We start from the raw sequence: 18,367 nt of genomic DNA on the forward strand, positions 1-18,367 counted from the left end.
TACCCCACCATGCTGGCACCGTGATCTCAGACTTCTAGCCTCCAGAACTGAGGAATAAATTTATATTGTTCATAAGATGTTTTTTTAAATCCTTGATAATAATCCAGGAAGTAAAATGTGCTAATGACTACATTTTAAGAAATACACTAAAACAGATACAAAACATTATAAACATCTTACAGATTCATAGTGTAAAGCTGGAAGACACAACTTTGTGGAAGGAGTCCATGAAGAAAATGCAACATAAGACAGGGGTTTCAGACTAACAGAATAAAGAACTGTAAGCTTTCTAAATTCCTGGAATGTAGGCAGTATGAGAATCGCAAATTAAGAAGTACCGTGGCACAAAAATGTGACTTAAATGATTATTCAGCTAATAATTCCATCAGTTATAGAATAATACTAGTGACCACTCTTTATGGCTTCTTTTGGTATCATTATTTGGAGCATACAGACATGTTCCCATCTGGAGTGGTGGTAACTAAAAGTGACACACTTGGGTTGGGTATGAGACAAGGAGAAATGACAACAGAACATCTAGGTATCTATTCAACAGCTCTGTCCTATTTCACTTTGGCACTTAAGTAGTTCCAACATTTCTGTCAGCTAATAGATTGCAAAGAAACAATGAAAATAAAAATGTAGCATGTAGCAATAAGAAACGGGAACTCTTTTTAGTAAAAGTGTCAAGTGGAGTGTAAGACAAATGCTCCTATAAGTTCTGCAATTAGCAGTTATTCACAAATCAAAAATGAGCCTTTATATACAGTGAAAGAGATTAATACACGTATCTGAACCTTTTAGTTATTTCCATGTATATGGAAAGTGATCATATTACTAGTTAATTTTCAAAAATAAGTAACGTTTTTAACATTGTAAAAACACAGACCCAAACCTAAAAATATCAATGGATCAAAGTATTAGGCACACAGAAAGTTACATTTTTAGAATGCTCCAATAGGCTTATCACTCGTAAATGGAATAAAGTAATCTCCTCTATATGTAACATAACACAACCAACCACACACTGAAGCATATGGTTCAGCCTCAAGTGCTTAGAAAAGATGTTAGTAAATCCCAAACCATAAAGCGATAGGTGGAATAATAAGACAGCTAGAAAAAACGAGTCACAAAAAGTCTGGGGAAACTTAAGCCTTCTTTGGCCCAAGGAAAACTATATATAATCTATAAAAATGTGAAAAAATAAGTATAACAAAAAAGACAATAATTCATCCCTAAGTTATCTACTCTTTCATTGAGAAATGTCTTTAAAAGAAAATCAAGTTCTCAGTGTTACTTCTCACCTAAATAAACTGAAATATAATTAATCAATCAAACACCTATAGATGCATGGTTATATGAAAAGACTGGTTTGCTAGATTTTTGAAACATTTACTAAAGCATCATGAAAACCAATAAACTAAGAAGTAGGTTAAATTTGTTAAAAATAAAACCTTTTATTTCTTCCTCATCACTTAAGTTTTACTATTTTACCTAGTCCCACGTGAAACCTCCTGCCTCTGTTTGAGAGGTCAATTTCAATGCTGTTCTCACACTACCAATCCAGAAATACCATCAACACTGTCAATCACCCCACCCATCCTTCTTTCACAAGATTTGAGTAAAGTGACGCTTACAAAAATTTTTTTTATTGATTGATTTTTTAGAGGGGGGAGGGATGGGGGAAGAAAAAGAGGAAGACATGGAGGGAAGGGGAGGGGAGAAAAACACTGATTTGTTGTTTCACTAACTGATGCGTTCATTGGTTGATTCTTGTATGTGCCGTGACCAGAGATCAAACCCTCAACCTTGGCATATTGGGATGACACTCTAACCAACTGAGCTAACAGGCCAGGGCACCCCGGACATTCCTTCTACACCTAAAACTCTAAGACTCATCCACCGAGTGACAATTCCTCTGGGTCTCTCACTTTGAGACTAGGGAAGAAGTCAGACATGACTTTTACATCATATCTACCCTCTATACTCATCTAACTTCTTCCCCAGCATCCTCAGAACACTTAAGAGTCCTAGTGTTAATGCTTCCTCACCTCTTGCCCAGTAAAAGCTGGTTCTTTCTTGCTAGTTCTAAAATACATCTCATAATTATTCTGATGTTTTTCTCATTTTTGACATTTCTGTCTTCATTTCCCAACCGTAAATATAAAGAGGCCTCTCTATATGAAAAAACTCCTTCCCTTGATTCTAATCACTAACTCAAGCCTAGAATGCAGAACAATTCTTTTTTTTTTTTCAACACTGACTTCACTATTTCTGGCCCAATAATAAAAAAAAAACACTATCCTGGGTTGGGGAGGGGGTGCAGTTGGGTAAAAAAGGTGAAGGAAGGGATTAATTAAAAAAAAAAACAAACACCACCAACCACCTCAGACACAGACAACAGCAATATTATTCCCAGGGGAAAGGGTGGGTGGGGAAAGACAGAAGAGAGCAAAGAGGGAATAAACAGTGAGGGAAGGAGGCTTAATGTTGAATGGTAAACACAATACAATATACAGATGACATATTATAGAACTTTACACTTGAAACCTATGTTATTTTATTAGCCAGTCACCTCAATAAATTCAACAAAAGAAATTATCCTACTTCTATACTTAGCTAATTCAGGTACCTGTACATTATCCTGCTATCTGAAAATAAGATATTCTTCTTTGTTATTTTCTATAATAGCTTCCACTCACTTATTCATTTAACCACTATTAAGTGTCTACTATGTATAAATTCAATCTAAAATAATACAACAAAACTTTAAATTTACTGAGATTCTAATATGTTTAGAGCATAACTCTAGATACTGAAAACATATTCTAAAAATAAGGTCTCCTGCATCAACAAAACCAAAAAAACCCCCTACTAAACAGGAGAAAATATTGACCAATAATACATCTAATAAGGGGCTAATGCCCCTTACTTTTAAAGAACTTATTTAGAAAGAAGGAAATACAACTCACCACCCCTGCCAAAAAAACCCAATCCAATTTAAAAGTGGGCAGAGGACCTGAATAGGCACTTCTCCAGAGAGGACATAGAGAGAGCCAACAGACATAAGAAAGGATGCTCAGGATCACTAATCATCAGAGAAATGCAAATTAAAACCACAATGAGCTATCATCTCACACCTGTCAGAGTCAACAAACAAGTGTTGGAGAGGATGTGGAGAAAGGGGAACCCTAGTGCACTGTGGGTGGGAATGCAGATTGGTGCAGCCACTGTGGGAAACATTATGGAAGGTCCCCCCAAAATTAAAAATAAAACTGCCTTATGACCCAGAAATTCCAGTTCTGAGGTATATATCCAAAGAAACCAAAACACTAATTTGAAAGGATATATGCACCCCTATATTCACTACAGTTATTTATAACAGCCAAGATATGGAAGCGACTGAGTGGGTAACAAAGCCGTGGAACATATATACACTGGAATGCTACTAGGCCATAAAAGAATAAAACCTTACCATTTATGACAGTGTGGAAGGGCCTAGAGACTGATGCAAAGTGAAATAAGTCAGACAAAAACAAATACCATAAGATTTCACTTATATGTGTAACCAAAAGAATAAAATAAAGGAACAAACAAAACAGAAACAGATTCATAGAGATCAGACTGATGGTTGCCAGAGACGAGGGGAATTGGGGGACTGGGTAAAAAGGTAAAGGGATTAAAAAGATTGGGAGTTACAAAATAACTTTAACACTGGGGAGGTAAAGTGCAGCATAGGGAATATAGTTAATAGTATTGTAATACTATGTATGGTGCCAGGTGGGTACTGAAAATATTGGGATAAACTGTAAAGTATGTGATTGCCTAACCACTGCACCGCACACCTGAAACTAACACAAAATGAACTAAATATAAACTGTAATTGAAAAATAAATTAAAAATAAATAAATAAATGATCTTCTTTTCAAAGGCCCTAAAATGTAGCTGGGGAATTCTGATGCATTACCAAAAAACAAAACCAAAAACAAAACAAACAAAAAACAAAAACAAAAACAAAAACAACTAATTCAGGACAGCACATGTTGGGCTCAACCTAAAAGAATGGAACAGGGCGTGATGAACATGAGAAATTAATGAGATCTGACGTAAATGTAAATGGCTTCATGGATGCAGCACAAGACTTAAGCAAAAACTGTAAGTTTATCACGTGTATCCCTCATTTATTTTTTTCTTCCAAACCTGCTACTCTTAACTTTTTTCCAGACTCAATAATGTTAACAAGTGATACAACAAATGTAACTGTACCTAAAATAATATTGCCAGACCCAGTATACAATGAATAAATATTTGATTTGGTTTGCAAATTTGGGTCTACCTATCTCGCAAATAAGGTGACTCCTTGGAATGAACCATTTTGAACTTGTCCTTCTCTTCATTCTCAACATCCTACATCCATATCCAGCAACATCCAATTCACTTCAGTTAACCTTATCAAGTTGGCTGCTTTAAGGCATTATCATCTCCCTAATATACTCCTCCACACATAAATTTATATAAAACTGTCTTCTTGTTATTTCCCCAAAGAGGGATCTACAATAGCACTTGCTGCCCATAGTATTAACTATATCCTCTCCGATCAGCTTTCAATACTCTTTATGATGTACTTTATAGAAGAGACCGAGGCCACTTGACAAAGGATCTGTCCTTAACCAACTAGAAGGCAGTGGTTAGGGAAGTTGGGGGGTGAGGTATGTGCTCTCTAGCCTGTACCCTATTGCATTTAATCCCACAATAACACTATGAGGTTAGTTATTTTCAACCCATCCTAAAAATAAGAAAAATAAGGCCCAGAAAAGTTAAGGTACTTGTCTAAAATCCCATTAAGAAGTGAAACCAAAATTTAAACAAATCTTCCAAATCCAGCAACTCAGATCCTAACTACTCCAATCTGTGAATTACTTTTTATCCTCTGTTACCAATAAGAAAAACAAAACTTCAGGGAGTTAAAGTATCTTACCCAAGCTACTACATTTCAAAACTAGGATTTAAATCAAGGTCTTATATCTTCTAATCCAGTGTTAGTAATAATAATCCAGTTATAGTAATAACTTAATAAGTCTAAATTATTCCAACTTATTTAAAAATGATTTTTGCATGAACACTTTATTTTTATATATATGCATGAACTATAGTTTGGTTACTACCAGAATGTGCAAAGAATTTCTAGTGGTTCTCTAAGATCTACTACTATTTAAAAGTGACAAACTGGACAAAATACCAATAATATTTATATGAAGCCTAAGACTGGGGAGTTTCAATCCCACCTCTTCCAATTACTACCTGGGTAAACTTGGCTTCCAGAAGTAGTATGGCAAAGCGAGAAAAGTATAGGTTATAGTTAAACAAAATACAATCTAATTCCAAATAGTAATAGTAGCGGCGAGGCTGATAAATTACATTTTAATCATTTGGAACTTTTCTTCACTTGTAAAATGGAGGAAATAATCCTCATGGAATTTCTATAGGGTTAAAGTAAAAGCAATTCCATACATAAAGCACAAATTACAGTACACAGCAGTATATAGTAGATTCTTCATGCTACTTATTATAATCATTTCCTCATCTATGAATTAACGGCAGTAGTAATATCCAACATATACACCTCAAAATATCAAATGAGGTTACATAAAGAGCACCTTGAAAACTTTCAAATTCTATGCAAATACTTACAGTTAATTATTATAGGATTACAGATATTTAATTCCTGTGCTAAAAATAATCTTTCCCTTCACATCAGAACCTCCACCTGGAGGTTCTGCCTTTCCATATGCTGTGCTGAACGGCATATATACTGATAATATATGCTATACTATCCCAGTCTCCTGTCTAAAAACAACTTTTCTTTTTCTTCTCCACTTCCAACCCCAAACCAACTCCAGATGTTTTTCTCAACATCATATACAAATCTAGAAATTGTAGTTCATATTTCCTACTCTAGATCATTTATAAAATATTAAGTTGGCAGTTTCATACTCTACCAAAGGGAGAACTGGTCAACTTTTGTGGGCTACAAATTGGCCAGTAAAACTTGTACTAAAGAAATAATCTCATGACAACAAAGTCTACATATAACATTACAATATTATTTACATGACAGTAAAAAAAGTGCAGTCTAGTAAGTCTAGTATTCAATAATAAAAAAGTGAGATAAATTACAATACAGCTATATAACATTATACAGTTAGAAATCTTACTTCTGAATAATATTGAGAGTGAAATACTCATGCTTTAAGGTTAAGTGATAAACAGATAAATATGACTTTTATGTAATAAATATACAATTTTATACACATATGCATGCAAAAAATTTTATACAAATATGCAAATACATACACAGAAAGAAATAAGAAAAGGAAATGATGCTAAAATACTAACAATGAAATGTTAGTAGTTATTATCTGAGTGTGGTAAAATCACAGCAATTTTTATCTTCTCCATAGTTTTAAATTTTTTTACATTTTCTCAAATAAGTATGTATTACCTCATAATTTTAAAAAGGTATTAAGTCCAGTCTTAATATAAATCCCTAGCATTAATCAAAGAAAAATCTATTTATCATCTTAATATATTAAGTTGTTCTAAGAACTGAAATATTAAGCCAGCAAAATAAAACTGAAAAAATTTCTATGGATTAGTGGGGGAAAAAACCCATCAAATAATCTTGATCCTTATCTCACAAGAGCAAAAATCAATTCCAGACTATTCACCTAAGTGGGAGGAGAAAACAAAAAGAAGCTTCTAGAACAAAGGAAAATATCTTCATGACCTTAGAGTAGGCAGAGAATTCTTAAACACGATACACAAACACCAACCAAAAGAAAAAGACTTATAAATTAAACTTTATTAACATTACAAATCAGAGTAGAAAAGATAACTGCAACACACACACACACACGTGCACACAAATACAGACATATATGAGGTCTGTCAGGTAAAAGTCCAATCACTGTTAATATAACGAGGAGACTTTGTATGGTATTGATGTAACCTGGCAGCCAAGGAGAGTGGACTGGAAGGTGTGAACAATGACAACTTCACTGTTATAGTCAGGAGGAGCAGGAGACACTGGCTGAGCAAGTACAGCAACAAATCTGCATCAAATTATATGTTAAGCTTGAACATTCCTCTGCAGAAACTGTTCAGCTTGATTCAGAAGGCAAAGGGCAAATGGTGCTTCGCAGCTGCATCACAAAAATGTGCCCACTCATGCATCACGTCTCGTGTAGAGTTTTCTGGCAAAACATCAAATCACCCAGGTAACTCAGCCCCCTAAGGCCCAGATTTGGCAACTTGCGAATTCTGGCTTTTCCCAAAACTAAAATCACCTTTGGAAGGGAAGAGATTTCAGACTGTCGATGAGACTCAGAAAAATACGATGGGGCAGCTGATGGCGACTGGGAGAACTGTGTGAGGTCCCAAAGTGCCTATTTTGAAGGGGACTGAGGCATCATTGTCCTATGTACAATGTTTCTTGTATCTTCTTCAATAAATGTCTATTTTTTAATAGTACATGGCTGGATACTTTCTGGACAGACCTCGTACAAGCATGATCCTTTCACCATTATTTCATTCAAACAAATCTAGTAATAATGTAAATATCCATCAATAGGGGATTAGTTAAATAAGGCACATCATTTAATCAGTCATTAAAATAAATAAGCCAGTTTATATGTAATAACATGGAAATTTGTTACTGAATAATGCAAATTTCAAAAGCATACAAATAGCATTACCTAATATATGTAAAGCAAAATGTGATATTTTCAGAAGATATATTATTATAATTATGAAACATTATATGGAAATACACACACATACTCTGTGTATACATTTAAAATTTCCAGAAAAATATCAATATTAATAGCTATTACTTTGGAAATAGAGTAGGCAAGTGTTAGAAACAAGGAACTTTGACTTTGTTCTCTTCTGTACTATTTTTTACAATGACTATGCAGTCCTTCTATGATAAAACTACATCATACAATTATGAAGAAAACAAAGTAGACATCTCTGAGACTGAGCTCACCAGGATAACTCTTATCATAACCTTTTCCATAATGGCTTCCATTCATGAACTATTCACCTAAGTAAGAGGGTGTAACTCTCCTTCAGTACTACTGTCTGACAATTCCAGATCAATTACGTAGACATCAAAGATCAGACTGGACTATATTAAAAGTGTTAGGAAACTGGCTATGTTATTACTCATTTACAAAGAAATCACCCATTGACAATTTATGTCCAAAAAAAGTAAAATAAACCCATGGGAGGATACTGAAAAGCAGACCATTCTGGCTTAACCCCTAAAATAATCCACTAGAAGAAATACTTTGATTCATCTACTTACCAGGTAAGTTGAAATCAGCTAATAATAAGCAATAACATGAGTCTCACCAGGAAAAACTATAAAAGCAGGATTTCTCACACCATGTTTTCTGCTCAAACAGGGCCACTTTCTAAGAACCACATAGTATATGAATGAGTAAAACCTTGTTTAAAGAAAAAACTGGAATTGATATGAATTACCATCTATTCACATTAAAATGAGCTCAAGCGGTAAGTTTATTTCTGAAAAAGACATCCAAAGAATATGCTGGAGTATAAAATATTTGAAGGAAGGGGAGCACTTCTTAAACATGCAGCCCCAATAAAACCCAGTGCAATCACTTCAAGAGACAAGAAGAACCCTACAGATAACGAACATAAAACTACTGCTGAATCCCTCAAGTGAACTTTAACAGGAATGCAGTGATAATAAGAATTAGCTACAACTAATAAAACACTTTGTTAGAAAAGTAGATAATGTAATGGGGATAAGAAGTAGGGAGTTAGCCAAAGAGAGAAAGAAACATATCCTACCAATGACTAGTGAAGCAGATAAATACAAAGGCAAACAGATCTGTCACCTTCCAGGGTGACTATGAAAGATCATTTGTAACTGATAAATGCAGTCCAACTCTGCAATAAACCAGAGTACAAAGTATGTGGCAAAAAAAATAACTACTTTAAAATCACCGAAATGGGTAAAATGATTTTTTAATGGGAGGGAAATAGTCATCCATTGTGAATACACACTCAAATTCCTAAAATCAGCACATTAGGTTTTTATTAACTGAATGGAAGCAGGTATTTGGGAAAATATCTACAATCCTTAAACGAAAGACAAAATTTAAGAAAATTTAAAATTTGAAGACAAAACTGAGGTCTTCCACAAAAGGCCAAACAAAATTTAGAGTTTCCTAGGCCACTAAACAAAATAATCATACATGTAAAATACATAAAAGTATGCTTAAAATGTTATTCCTGCTCTTTAATGGCACAGAAATTTGTGACTAAAATAAAAAGCTATGTGAACACTGAAGTATATTTTTTAGGACTTATAAATACCTGAAATACTTCATATTTTATTACATCAATATGACTAAAAACATAGTTTCTTAAAAATTTTATTTATTGATTTTAGAAAGAGAAAACGGAGGGAGGGAAGGACGCAAAGGAAAGCAGGAGGAAAGAGAAGAACACTGATTTGTTGTTCCACTTATTCACGTATTCACTGGCTGATTTTTGTACGTGCCCTGACCCACAACCTTGGCATATCAAGAAGATGCACTAACCAACTGAGCTAGCCGGGCAACGTAAAACATGATATTTTTATACCTCCTAAATAATAAAATCCTTACACTACAGTGATACAAGCCAACAGTTTTCTAGAAAACAAATGTGACATATATCATTATGAATTGCAATTTGTTCCATTTTGTCAATAAATATATTGACAAGAGTCTTCACTCTTCAACACATTTGCCATCAACTTGGAAAGATAAAGGTCATAAAGAGTTATGACTTTCTAATTCCTCCTGAACGTATACAAGAATAAAAAGAATAGATCACACAGTTTTTCTCAAATTCCTGAAATAAACTTAATTTCTGAGTTGAGAAGCTTTCTAACACACTGCTATCCAATGTAACTTTCTGAATATCATTTCTCATGCCTGTTACGTTCTAGCATAAAGCAACGTTACACAAACCCTAAATTCCGCCCATCTGGTACATATTAACTTTTCATAATTCCTTCTCAGAATCAACTCAAATTCATCATTATCGGTTAGGAGGAACAGAATTTAATTATGGATTATCCATAAATATGGGATGTTGGAATGTCAAGCAGACATTTAAGAAGTATGATTAGAAGAACAGAGAGTTGACAAAAGTTCAAAATATGATGGTAAGTAAAAGGAGTGGATAAAAAGCAACACGGCCCTGGCCAGGCAGCTGTTTGTTGGAGTGTCATCCTGTACACCAAAAAGGTTGCAAGTTCGATCCCCAGTCAGGGTGCATACAGGAGACAATCAACAGATGTTTCTCTCTCTCTCTCTCTCTCTCTCTCCTTTTCCCTTTCTCTAAAATAAATAAAACATATCCTCAGGTGAATACTAAAAAAAAAAAAGCAGTAAGGTCCTATGCATGTTATGCCTATCGAAAAAGCATAGAAGTACATATACCAAAATGTTAGGAGTGACTGTATCTGCTGGTAGGATTATGATAGGTACATATCCTGGAGATATGAACATCTATAACCTACACGTGAATGTTCATAGTAGCTTTATTTGTAATAGCCAAAATGTGGAAACAACTAAAATGTCCTTCAATGAGGGAATGGTTAAAATGTGGTTCATCCACACCATGGAATACCATTCTGTAGTAAAAAGGAACAAATGATTAATACACAACAATTCGGATGGCTCTCATGGGCATTATGTTAAGTGAAAAAAGTTAACCTCAAAAGGGCAAATACTATAGGATTCCACTGATATAACAACATTCTCAAAATGCCTAAGTCATAGAGATGGGAAATTAGGGCTAGCAAGCCAAGGGTCAGGAATGGTGGGGGAAAGAGGTGTGACTACAAAGGGACAGCACACGGAAGACACTCACTGTGATGAGTGGGCTCTGTGTCTTGATTGCTGTGGCGGTTACACACACCCGCATGTGCAATAAAGTATAGAAAATTGGACATATTATAGCCATGTCAACTTCCTGATTCTGAGATTGCACTATAGTCATATAAAATGTAACCACTAAGGGAAACTGGGCAAAGAGTACATGGGATCTCTCTACAGCATTTTTATTCATTTAGTCTTTATGAACCACTCACTGCTGAAGCCGTAAGCTGGAGCAAAACACGGTATCGGATTCCAGACAAGATAAACAGGGCATCTGCATGGCAGGGCTGCCCAAAGCAAGATGTCAAGAGTGCAAGCAGAGTGAGAAGGTTCTCTTCATACAAGGGCAACTCAGCATGAAGTGTCAGAGCCCTAGGAGCATAAGGGTCCATGTTATGAGGGAAGGACAGACTGGAACAAGGTTCAGAAGCTAAGTAAGGTGAGGAAAATATCAAAAGAGTGGGCATGGACCAGCACAGTGTATAAAGTGGGCTGGCTACATGCAAGGGGAGAAAGGCAACTATGCAGGGGACAAGGGGTGGCATGCTCCACCATGGAGTGTAGGGACCTGGGCAGTGAAGAGGGCATCTGCATGGGAAGGAAGTAGTGAGGGCCAGATCAAGTAAGTAAATATATTAAAGATATCAAAAGTCAGGTTTTTCACTAAGAAGGGAGTTATAAAATATGGAAGTGAGAAAACTAAAATTTACTCTGTGGTAATGGACTCTGACTGGAGGTTATCAGTGTGAACTCATGGTTTTTAATACTGATAGATATGGAGGTAATTATAGATATCAAATGGTGTACATAAACACATATAAATGCCTATAATTATATACATACATATATTCTCTGGCTTTGTCCACTGATGGGCCAGGGAGAAGCTATACCCCAAAAGCAATAAGCAGCACACTGAGAACTCAGACTTAGGCTTCTAAAAACCATTCTCCACCAAAATGAACTAAAAAAGCTCCTCAGAGAAATGACTGATTCCAGGGTTGAAGCCCCCCCTGCCCCGCAAAAAAAGCCAGGAAAAAATACACATAAGCATAGAAACCCTGTGACAGAAGCACGTAAGTACTCAAAGATTAATAGAGCACATGAAAGAACACAGAAGCCAGGCTGAAGAGGCTCCAACTGGCCTAATCTTAAACCAAGCATTAATATAATAATATAGATTTTAACCCAGGGAATAAAATAAAACTAAGTCCATGTTCACACAAATAAATAAATGAATAAATTAAAAAGTGTGATGAGGAATGAGATTAACTTTACAGTGGGAAAATCGGGCAGATATCACCTTAATCAACTGATTAAAGTAAACCACCATCAGAGCAGCCCAAATAAGACATGTGTCACATGTTAGAGTGCAATGGGAGAGAACACTGCATCACTTTTTGCGATATCCCTGCCAAAGATTTTAACTTAAATCTTATTAAAACGGAATATCAGATAAATTGAGAAACATTCTACAAAATAAATGGCTGCTAATTTTCAAGTATTACAACAATAAAAAACTAACTCAGACTAAGAAAACTGAAGAGACATGACAATGAATGCAACAGCAAATTTAAACTGGGTCTTTCTGCAAACAAACTTTAATTGTTGGAAAACAAGTAAGGCAGTGGAATACTAGTTGGCTGTAAAAAAAAGATGGAAATTTTACCCTTTATGACAGCATGGATGGACCTGGAGAACATTAGGCTATGGGAAATGAGCCAGCCAGAGAAAGACATATACCATATGATTTCACTTATATGTGGAATCTAATGAACAAATTGAACTAACAGGCAAAAGAAAGAGACTCATAGATGGAGAATGTGCAGACATCCACGGGGGGAGTTGGGTGCTCGGTAAGGGCATGTGTGGAGGGATCGAACAAAAAAGACAAATAAAGGGAGAGACCTCATGGACATGGACAACAGCTTGGTGACTGCCAGGAGAAGGGAGTGGAAGGAAGTTAAGGAGGGTATTGGGAGAATAAATGGTGATGGACGAAGACTTGACTTGGGGTGATAAACACCCAATACAGTATATAGATGATGTGTTGTAGAACTGTGCGCCTGAAACTTGTGTAATTTTGAAAACCAGTGTCACCCCAATAAGTTCAATAAAAGGAAAAGAAAGAAAGAAAACAAATAAGGACATTGAGTTGAAGAACACAACCAGTCAATTTGACCTACTTGATTTACAAAATAACCAACCCAAGGGAAGCCAGAATGCACATTCTTTTCAAATAAATAAAGAATACTGCCCTGGCTGGTGTGGCTCAGTGGACTTAATGCCAGCCTAGGAACCAAAGGGTTTTCAGTTCAATTCCCAGTCAGGGCACATGCCTGTGTTGTGGGCCAGATCTCCAGTAGGGGGCATGTGAGATGCAACCACACATTGATATTTCTCTCCCTCTTTCTCCCTTCCTTCCCCTCTCTAAAAATAAATAAATAAAATCTTACAAAAAAAAAAAAAAAGAAAGAAGAAAAAAGAATATTCACTGTCCTGGCCAGGTGGCTAAGTTGGTTGGAGTGTCATCCCATACACCAAAAAATGTTGTGGGTTCGAACCCTGGTTGGGGTGCGTATGAGAGGCAACTGACCGATGTTTCTCTCTTACATCAATGTTTCTCTCACCCTCTCCCCCCTTCCTCTCTCTCTAAAAACAAACAAAAAAATCAATAAATATATCCGTGGGTGAGGCTTAAAAATTAATATTCATACATTAATTTCATAATTAATTTGTAATACTAATCATATATTGGGCCCTAATACAAGTCTCAATAAATTTAAAAATACTGAAATTATACAATGTATAATTCTCTCATACAATGATTAAATATCAATGACAAAAAGATATCTGGAAAATATCAAAATATTCAGAAATTGAGTAAAACAATTCTAATGAATTCACAGGTGAAAAAGCAAGCACAAAGACCCAGCCAAGATGAAGGCACAGGTACATACACTTTGCCTCCTCACACAACCAAAAAAAGGACAACAATTTAAAAACAAAACACAATCAGAACTGCCAGAAAACCGAACTATATTGAAGTCCAACAACTGAGGAGTTAAGGAAGAAACATTCATCCAGACAGGTAGGAAGGGCAAAGAGGACACACAGCAAGGTAGCAGTTGGAGGACCTGGCAGGTGAGGAGGCTGGCAGTCACACACTTGTGTGCAGATAAACCGGGAGGGACCACTGGGGAGTGAGAAAGACCACTCAACCCAGGGTTCCAGCGTGGGAAAAGAAGCCTCAAAACCTCTGGCTGTAAAACCCTTTGGGGGTTGCAGCCGTGGGATAAACTCCCAGCCTCGCAGTAGAGTTCACTGGAGAGACCCTCAGGGTCCTAAATCATACACAAGCCCACCCACCTGGGAATCAGCACCAGAAGGGCCCAATTTGCTGTGTGTAGCAGTGGAAGTGACTGAAAGTCGGCAGAGAACCGAGCAAGCTGGCATTGTTCCCTCTCTGACCCCTCCCCCACATACTGCACCACAACGCAGCAAAGTGGGTTGCCCCACCCTGGCGAATACCTAAGGCTCTGCCCCAGCCAACTTACAGTATGCTTTTCTAAATTAGACCAGGCTCCTAAGACTGAATCAAAGCAACTCTACCTAATACATAGAAAATAACACTGGGAGGCTGCCAAAATGAGGAGACAAAGAAATATGGCTCAAATGAAAGAAAAGATGAAAACTCCTGAAAAAAAACTTAAAAAATGGAGATAAGCAATGTATCCCATGCAGAGTTGAAAACACTGGTTATTAGGATGCTCAAGGAACTCACTGGGCACTGAAACAGTATCAAAAAGACCCAGGTAGACATGAAGGCTACCTAAGTGAAGTCAAGAGAAATTTACAAGGAATCAACAGTGGAGTGGATGAAGCCAAGAATCAAATCAATGATTTGGAACATAAAGAAGAAACAGACATTGAATCAGAACAGCAAGAAGAAAAAACAAGGATAGGGTAAGGAGCCTCTGGGACAACTTCAAACGTACCAACCTGAATCATAAGGGTGCTGGTAGAAGAAGAGAAAGAAACTGAAAACTTATTTGAAAAAATAATAAAAGAAAACTTTCCTAATTTGGTGAAGGAAATAGACATAAAAGTCCAGGAAGCACAGAGTCCCAAACAAGATGGACCCAAAGAGGACCACACCAAGACACATCATAATTAAAATGTCAAAGGTTAAAAATAGAAAATACTAAGGAGCAAGAGAAAAGCAGAGAGTTAACTACCAAGGAGTTCCCACAGGACTGTCAGCTGATTTCTCAAAAGAAACTTTTCAGGCTAGAAGGGATTGGCAAGAAGTATTCAAAGTGATGCAAAGCAAGGACCTACAACATAAATTACTCTATCCAGCAAAGCTATCATTTAGAATGGAAGGGCAGATAAAGTGCTTCCCAGACAAGGTAAAGCTACAGGAGTTCATTATCACCAAGCCATTATTATATGGAATGTTAAATGGACTTACTTAAGAAAAAGAAGATAAAAAGTATGAACATTAAATTGGCAATAAATTCACAACTATGAACAATTAAATCTAAAAAGCAAACTAGCAGAACAGAAACTGAATCATAAATATAGAGATCACTTGGAGGGTTATCGGAAGGGGGAGGAGGAGAAAATGGGAGAAAAGATGCAGGGATTAAGAAATACAAATTGGTAAATACAGAATAGACAGTGGGATATTAAGAACAGTATAGGAAATGGAGCAGCCAAAGAACTTATATGCATTTCAGTTTTTTAATGCATAAAAAACTGAAATGAACTAAGGGGGAGCTTGCCAGAGGGAATGGGGAGTACTGGGTGGAGGGGGGCAATGGGGGAAAAACTGGGACAACTGCTACCGCATATAAGATGCAGTTAAAAAAAAAACTTTTCCACAAAGAAAGCACTGCCCCAGATTACCTTTACTGGTAAAAACCTATCAAGTATCTAAGGTAGAAATAATACTGATGTTACAAACGCTTTCAGAACAGAGGATGAGATATTCTTAAGCCATTTATATTGAGGCCAGTAAACTGAAAACAAAGATATTACAGGAAAATAAAACTATTATGCCTCATAAACATACACAGAAAAATTCTTTGAAAAAATTAGTAAACTGAACCCAACAAAATAAAAAATGACGACATATAATGATCAAGATCAGTTTATCCCAGGAATGCAAGGTTGATTTAATACTTGAAAATCAATGTAATTCACTCTACTAAGATAATAAGGCAAAAAAATCAAATGATCATCTAATAAACAGAGAGAAAGCACTTAATGATGAAGTCATACACCCATTCATTTATTATCTAAATTTTCGACAAACTAGAAAGAAAAATTCAATCTAATAAAGATCATCAATAAAAAACCGAGAGCTAAAATAATTCTTAACAATAAAAAACTGAATGCAGTCCCCGAAAGACCAGGAACAAGGGAAAGATGTCTAGTCGTACCACTTCTATTCAACACCGCGCTGGAGGCCCTAGTCATTGCTACAAGGAAGGAAAAGGTAAAAGACACACAGATTACAAAGGAAGATGTAAAATATATCAACAATATAATGAGGCACTATGACCATGATTAAACCTAAGTAACTACTAAAACTAATAAGTACATGTAACAAGGTCACAGAATACATAGTAAATATAAAAAGAAGCAACTGCATTTCTATATACTAGTTATAAACAATTAGACATTAAAGTTTTTTAATGCCATTTATAATTGTATCCAAAAAACAAAATAATACTTAGGGGTAAATTTAAGAAAACATATCTAATAACTCTACACTGAAAACTACAAAACAATGCTTAGATAAATTAAATAAAACCTATATAAATGTAACGATAAATCATGTCCATGGACTGAAAGCCACTGTTTAAATGTTGACTTTAATCATGCCAATATATAGAATCAATGCAATCCCAATCAAAACCTAGCTGGTTCTAAGGAAACTGAAAGGCTGATTCTATATATTTTCATATTAAAATGCAAACGACCTAGAATAGTCACACCCATCTTGCAAAAGAATAACAAAACCAACTCTGGTGACGCGGCTCAGTTGGTTAGAACACTGTCCCGTAAACTGAAAGGTCACAGGTTCAATTCTTGGTCAGGGCACATGCCTGCGTCACAGGTTAGTTGGGGCGCCATGTGAGAAGTAACCAATCGATGCTTCTCTCCCATATCAATGTTTCTCTCCCTCCCTCCCCCTCTCTCCAAAATCAGTAAGCATAACCTCATGTGAGGATTAAAAAATAATAATAATAATAAAATTGGAGGACTATACTACCTGATTTTGATATTTACTATAAAAGATATAGCAATGAAGATCATGTAATACCAATGCAAAGGTAGATATTAGGTCAATCAAACAAAATGAAAACACAAAAGAAATGAGAAAAGACGTGTACAAGAATGTTCATAGCAGTTTTTTCATAAAGTTTGAAAACTAACACAAATAGCCATAAAAAGAAAAATAAACAAACAAAATTTAGGACAGAACAATACAGTATTAATCAACATTAAAAAGAAATTGCTGATACACTCAACCAGCATGGATAAACTGCAAAAACATTATGTGAGCAGAAGAAGCCAGAACAGGAATTATATGAGTCCATTTACATGAAGTTCTCAAGGGACAACTCTAACCTGTGGTGGAAAAAAATACCAAAACAATTGCTGTGGAGGGGACTGACCAGGATAAAACACAGAAATGTTCTCAGATGACGAAAATACTCTATAGCTTGATGGGCTATGGGTTATACAAGTTTATGCAGTTGTCAAAAGTCTGAAGTATAACTCAGGATCTGAGAGCATTCCACTTTAAACTTTTCACCAGTTAAAAAAATATATATGTATTTTCACTCAAAAAATATTTAATTGCCTACTATAGCCCAGGTATTGACAATACAAAGTTAAAAGACAGGCTCCAGAAAAGAGTCCTCATGTAGTTTTTGCAAGCAAAAAAAAGCAAAGTAAGTTAGTTACCATAATGAAATGCACATAAGAAAGCTTTTAAACTTTCTCATTTATGCAAAGTGAAAAACGGTACACTGTCAAACAAAGAATAGTACAGGTGCATGCAACATCTACAGGAGTAACAGGAAAAGTAACAGTGGGCCTGGACAACTACAGTCATCTGATATGCTTAAAGGATGAGGTGAGGAAAGGAGCTTGAATAAATAAGTAAGGAGCTGGATAAGATGAGACCTGATTTGAAGGCTCTTTCAGCCCACATAAAAGGGTACATTTTAGCTGTTGGGAAACAAGAAATCTCTGAAGTAGTTTTAGTAGGGGAGCTAGAATTAAAATTCTCGTTTTTGAAAGATCGCTACAGAAACTATATGAAATATAGATTAAACAAGGCTCAGGCTTCAGTCAGTCCAATAAAAAGGCTATTTTAATGTACAGAC

General features: G+C 35.8%; 1 protein-coding gene across 9 annotated transcripts in view; it reads right to left on the reverse strand.

Moving 5' to 3' along the window:
- Positions 1-18,367, reverse strand: part of ZNF148 (zinc finger protein 148) — a 126,576-nt gene that overhangs the window by 37,234 nt on the left and 70,975 nt on the right. The gene's annotated exons all lie outside the window — the stretch shown is intronic.

This window comes from Desmodus rotundus, chromosome 2 (assembly GCF_022682495.2).
Source record: "Desmodus rotundus isolate HL8 chromosome 2, HLdesRot8A.1, whole genome shotgun sequence".
NCBI lineage: Eukaryota > Metazoa > Chordata > Mammalia > Chiroptera > Phyllostomidae > Desmodus > Desmodus rotundus.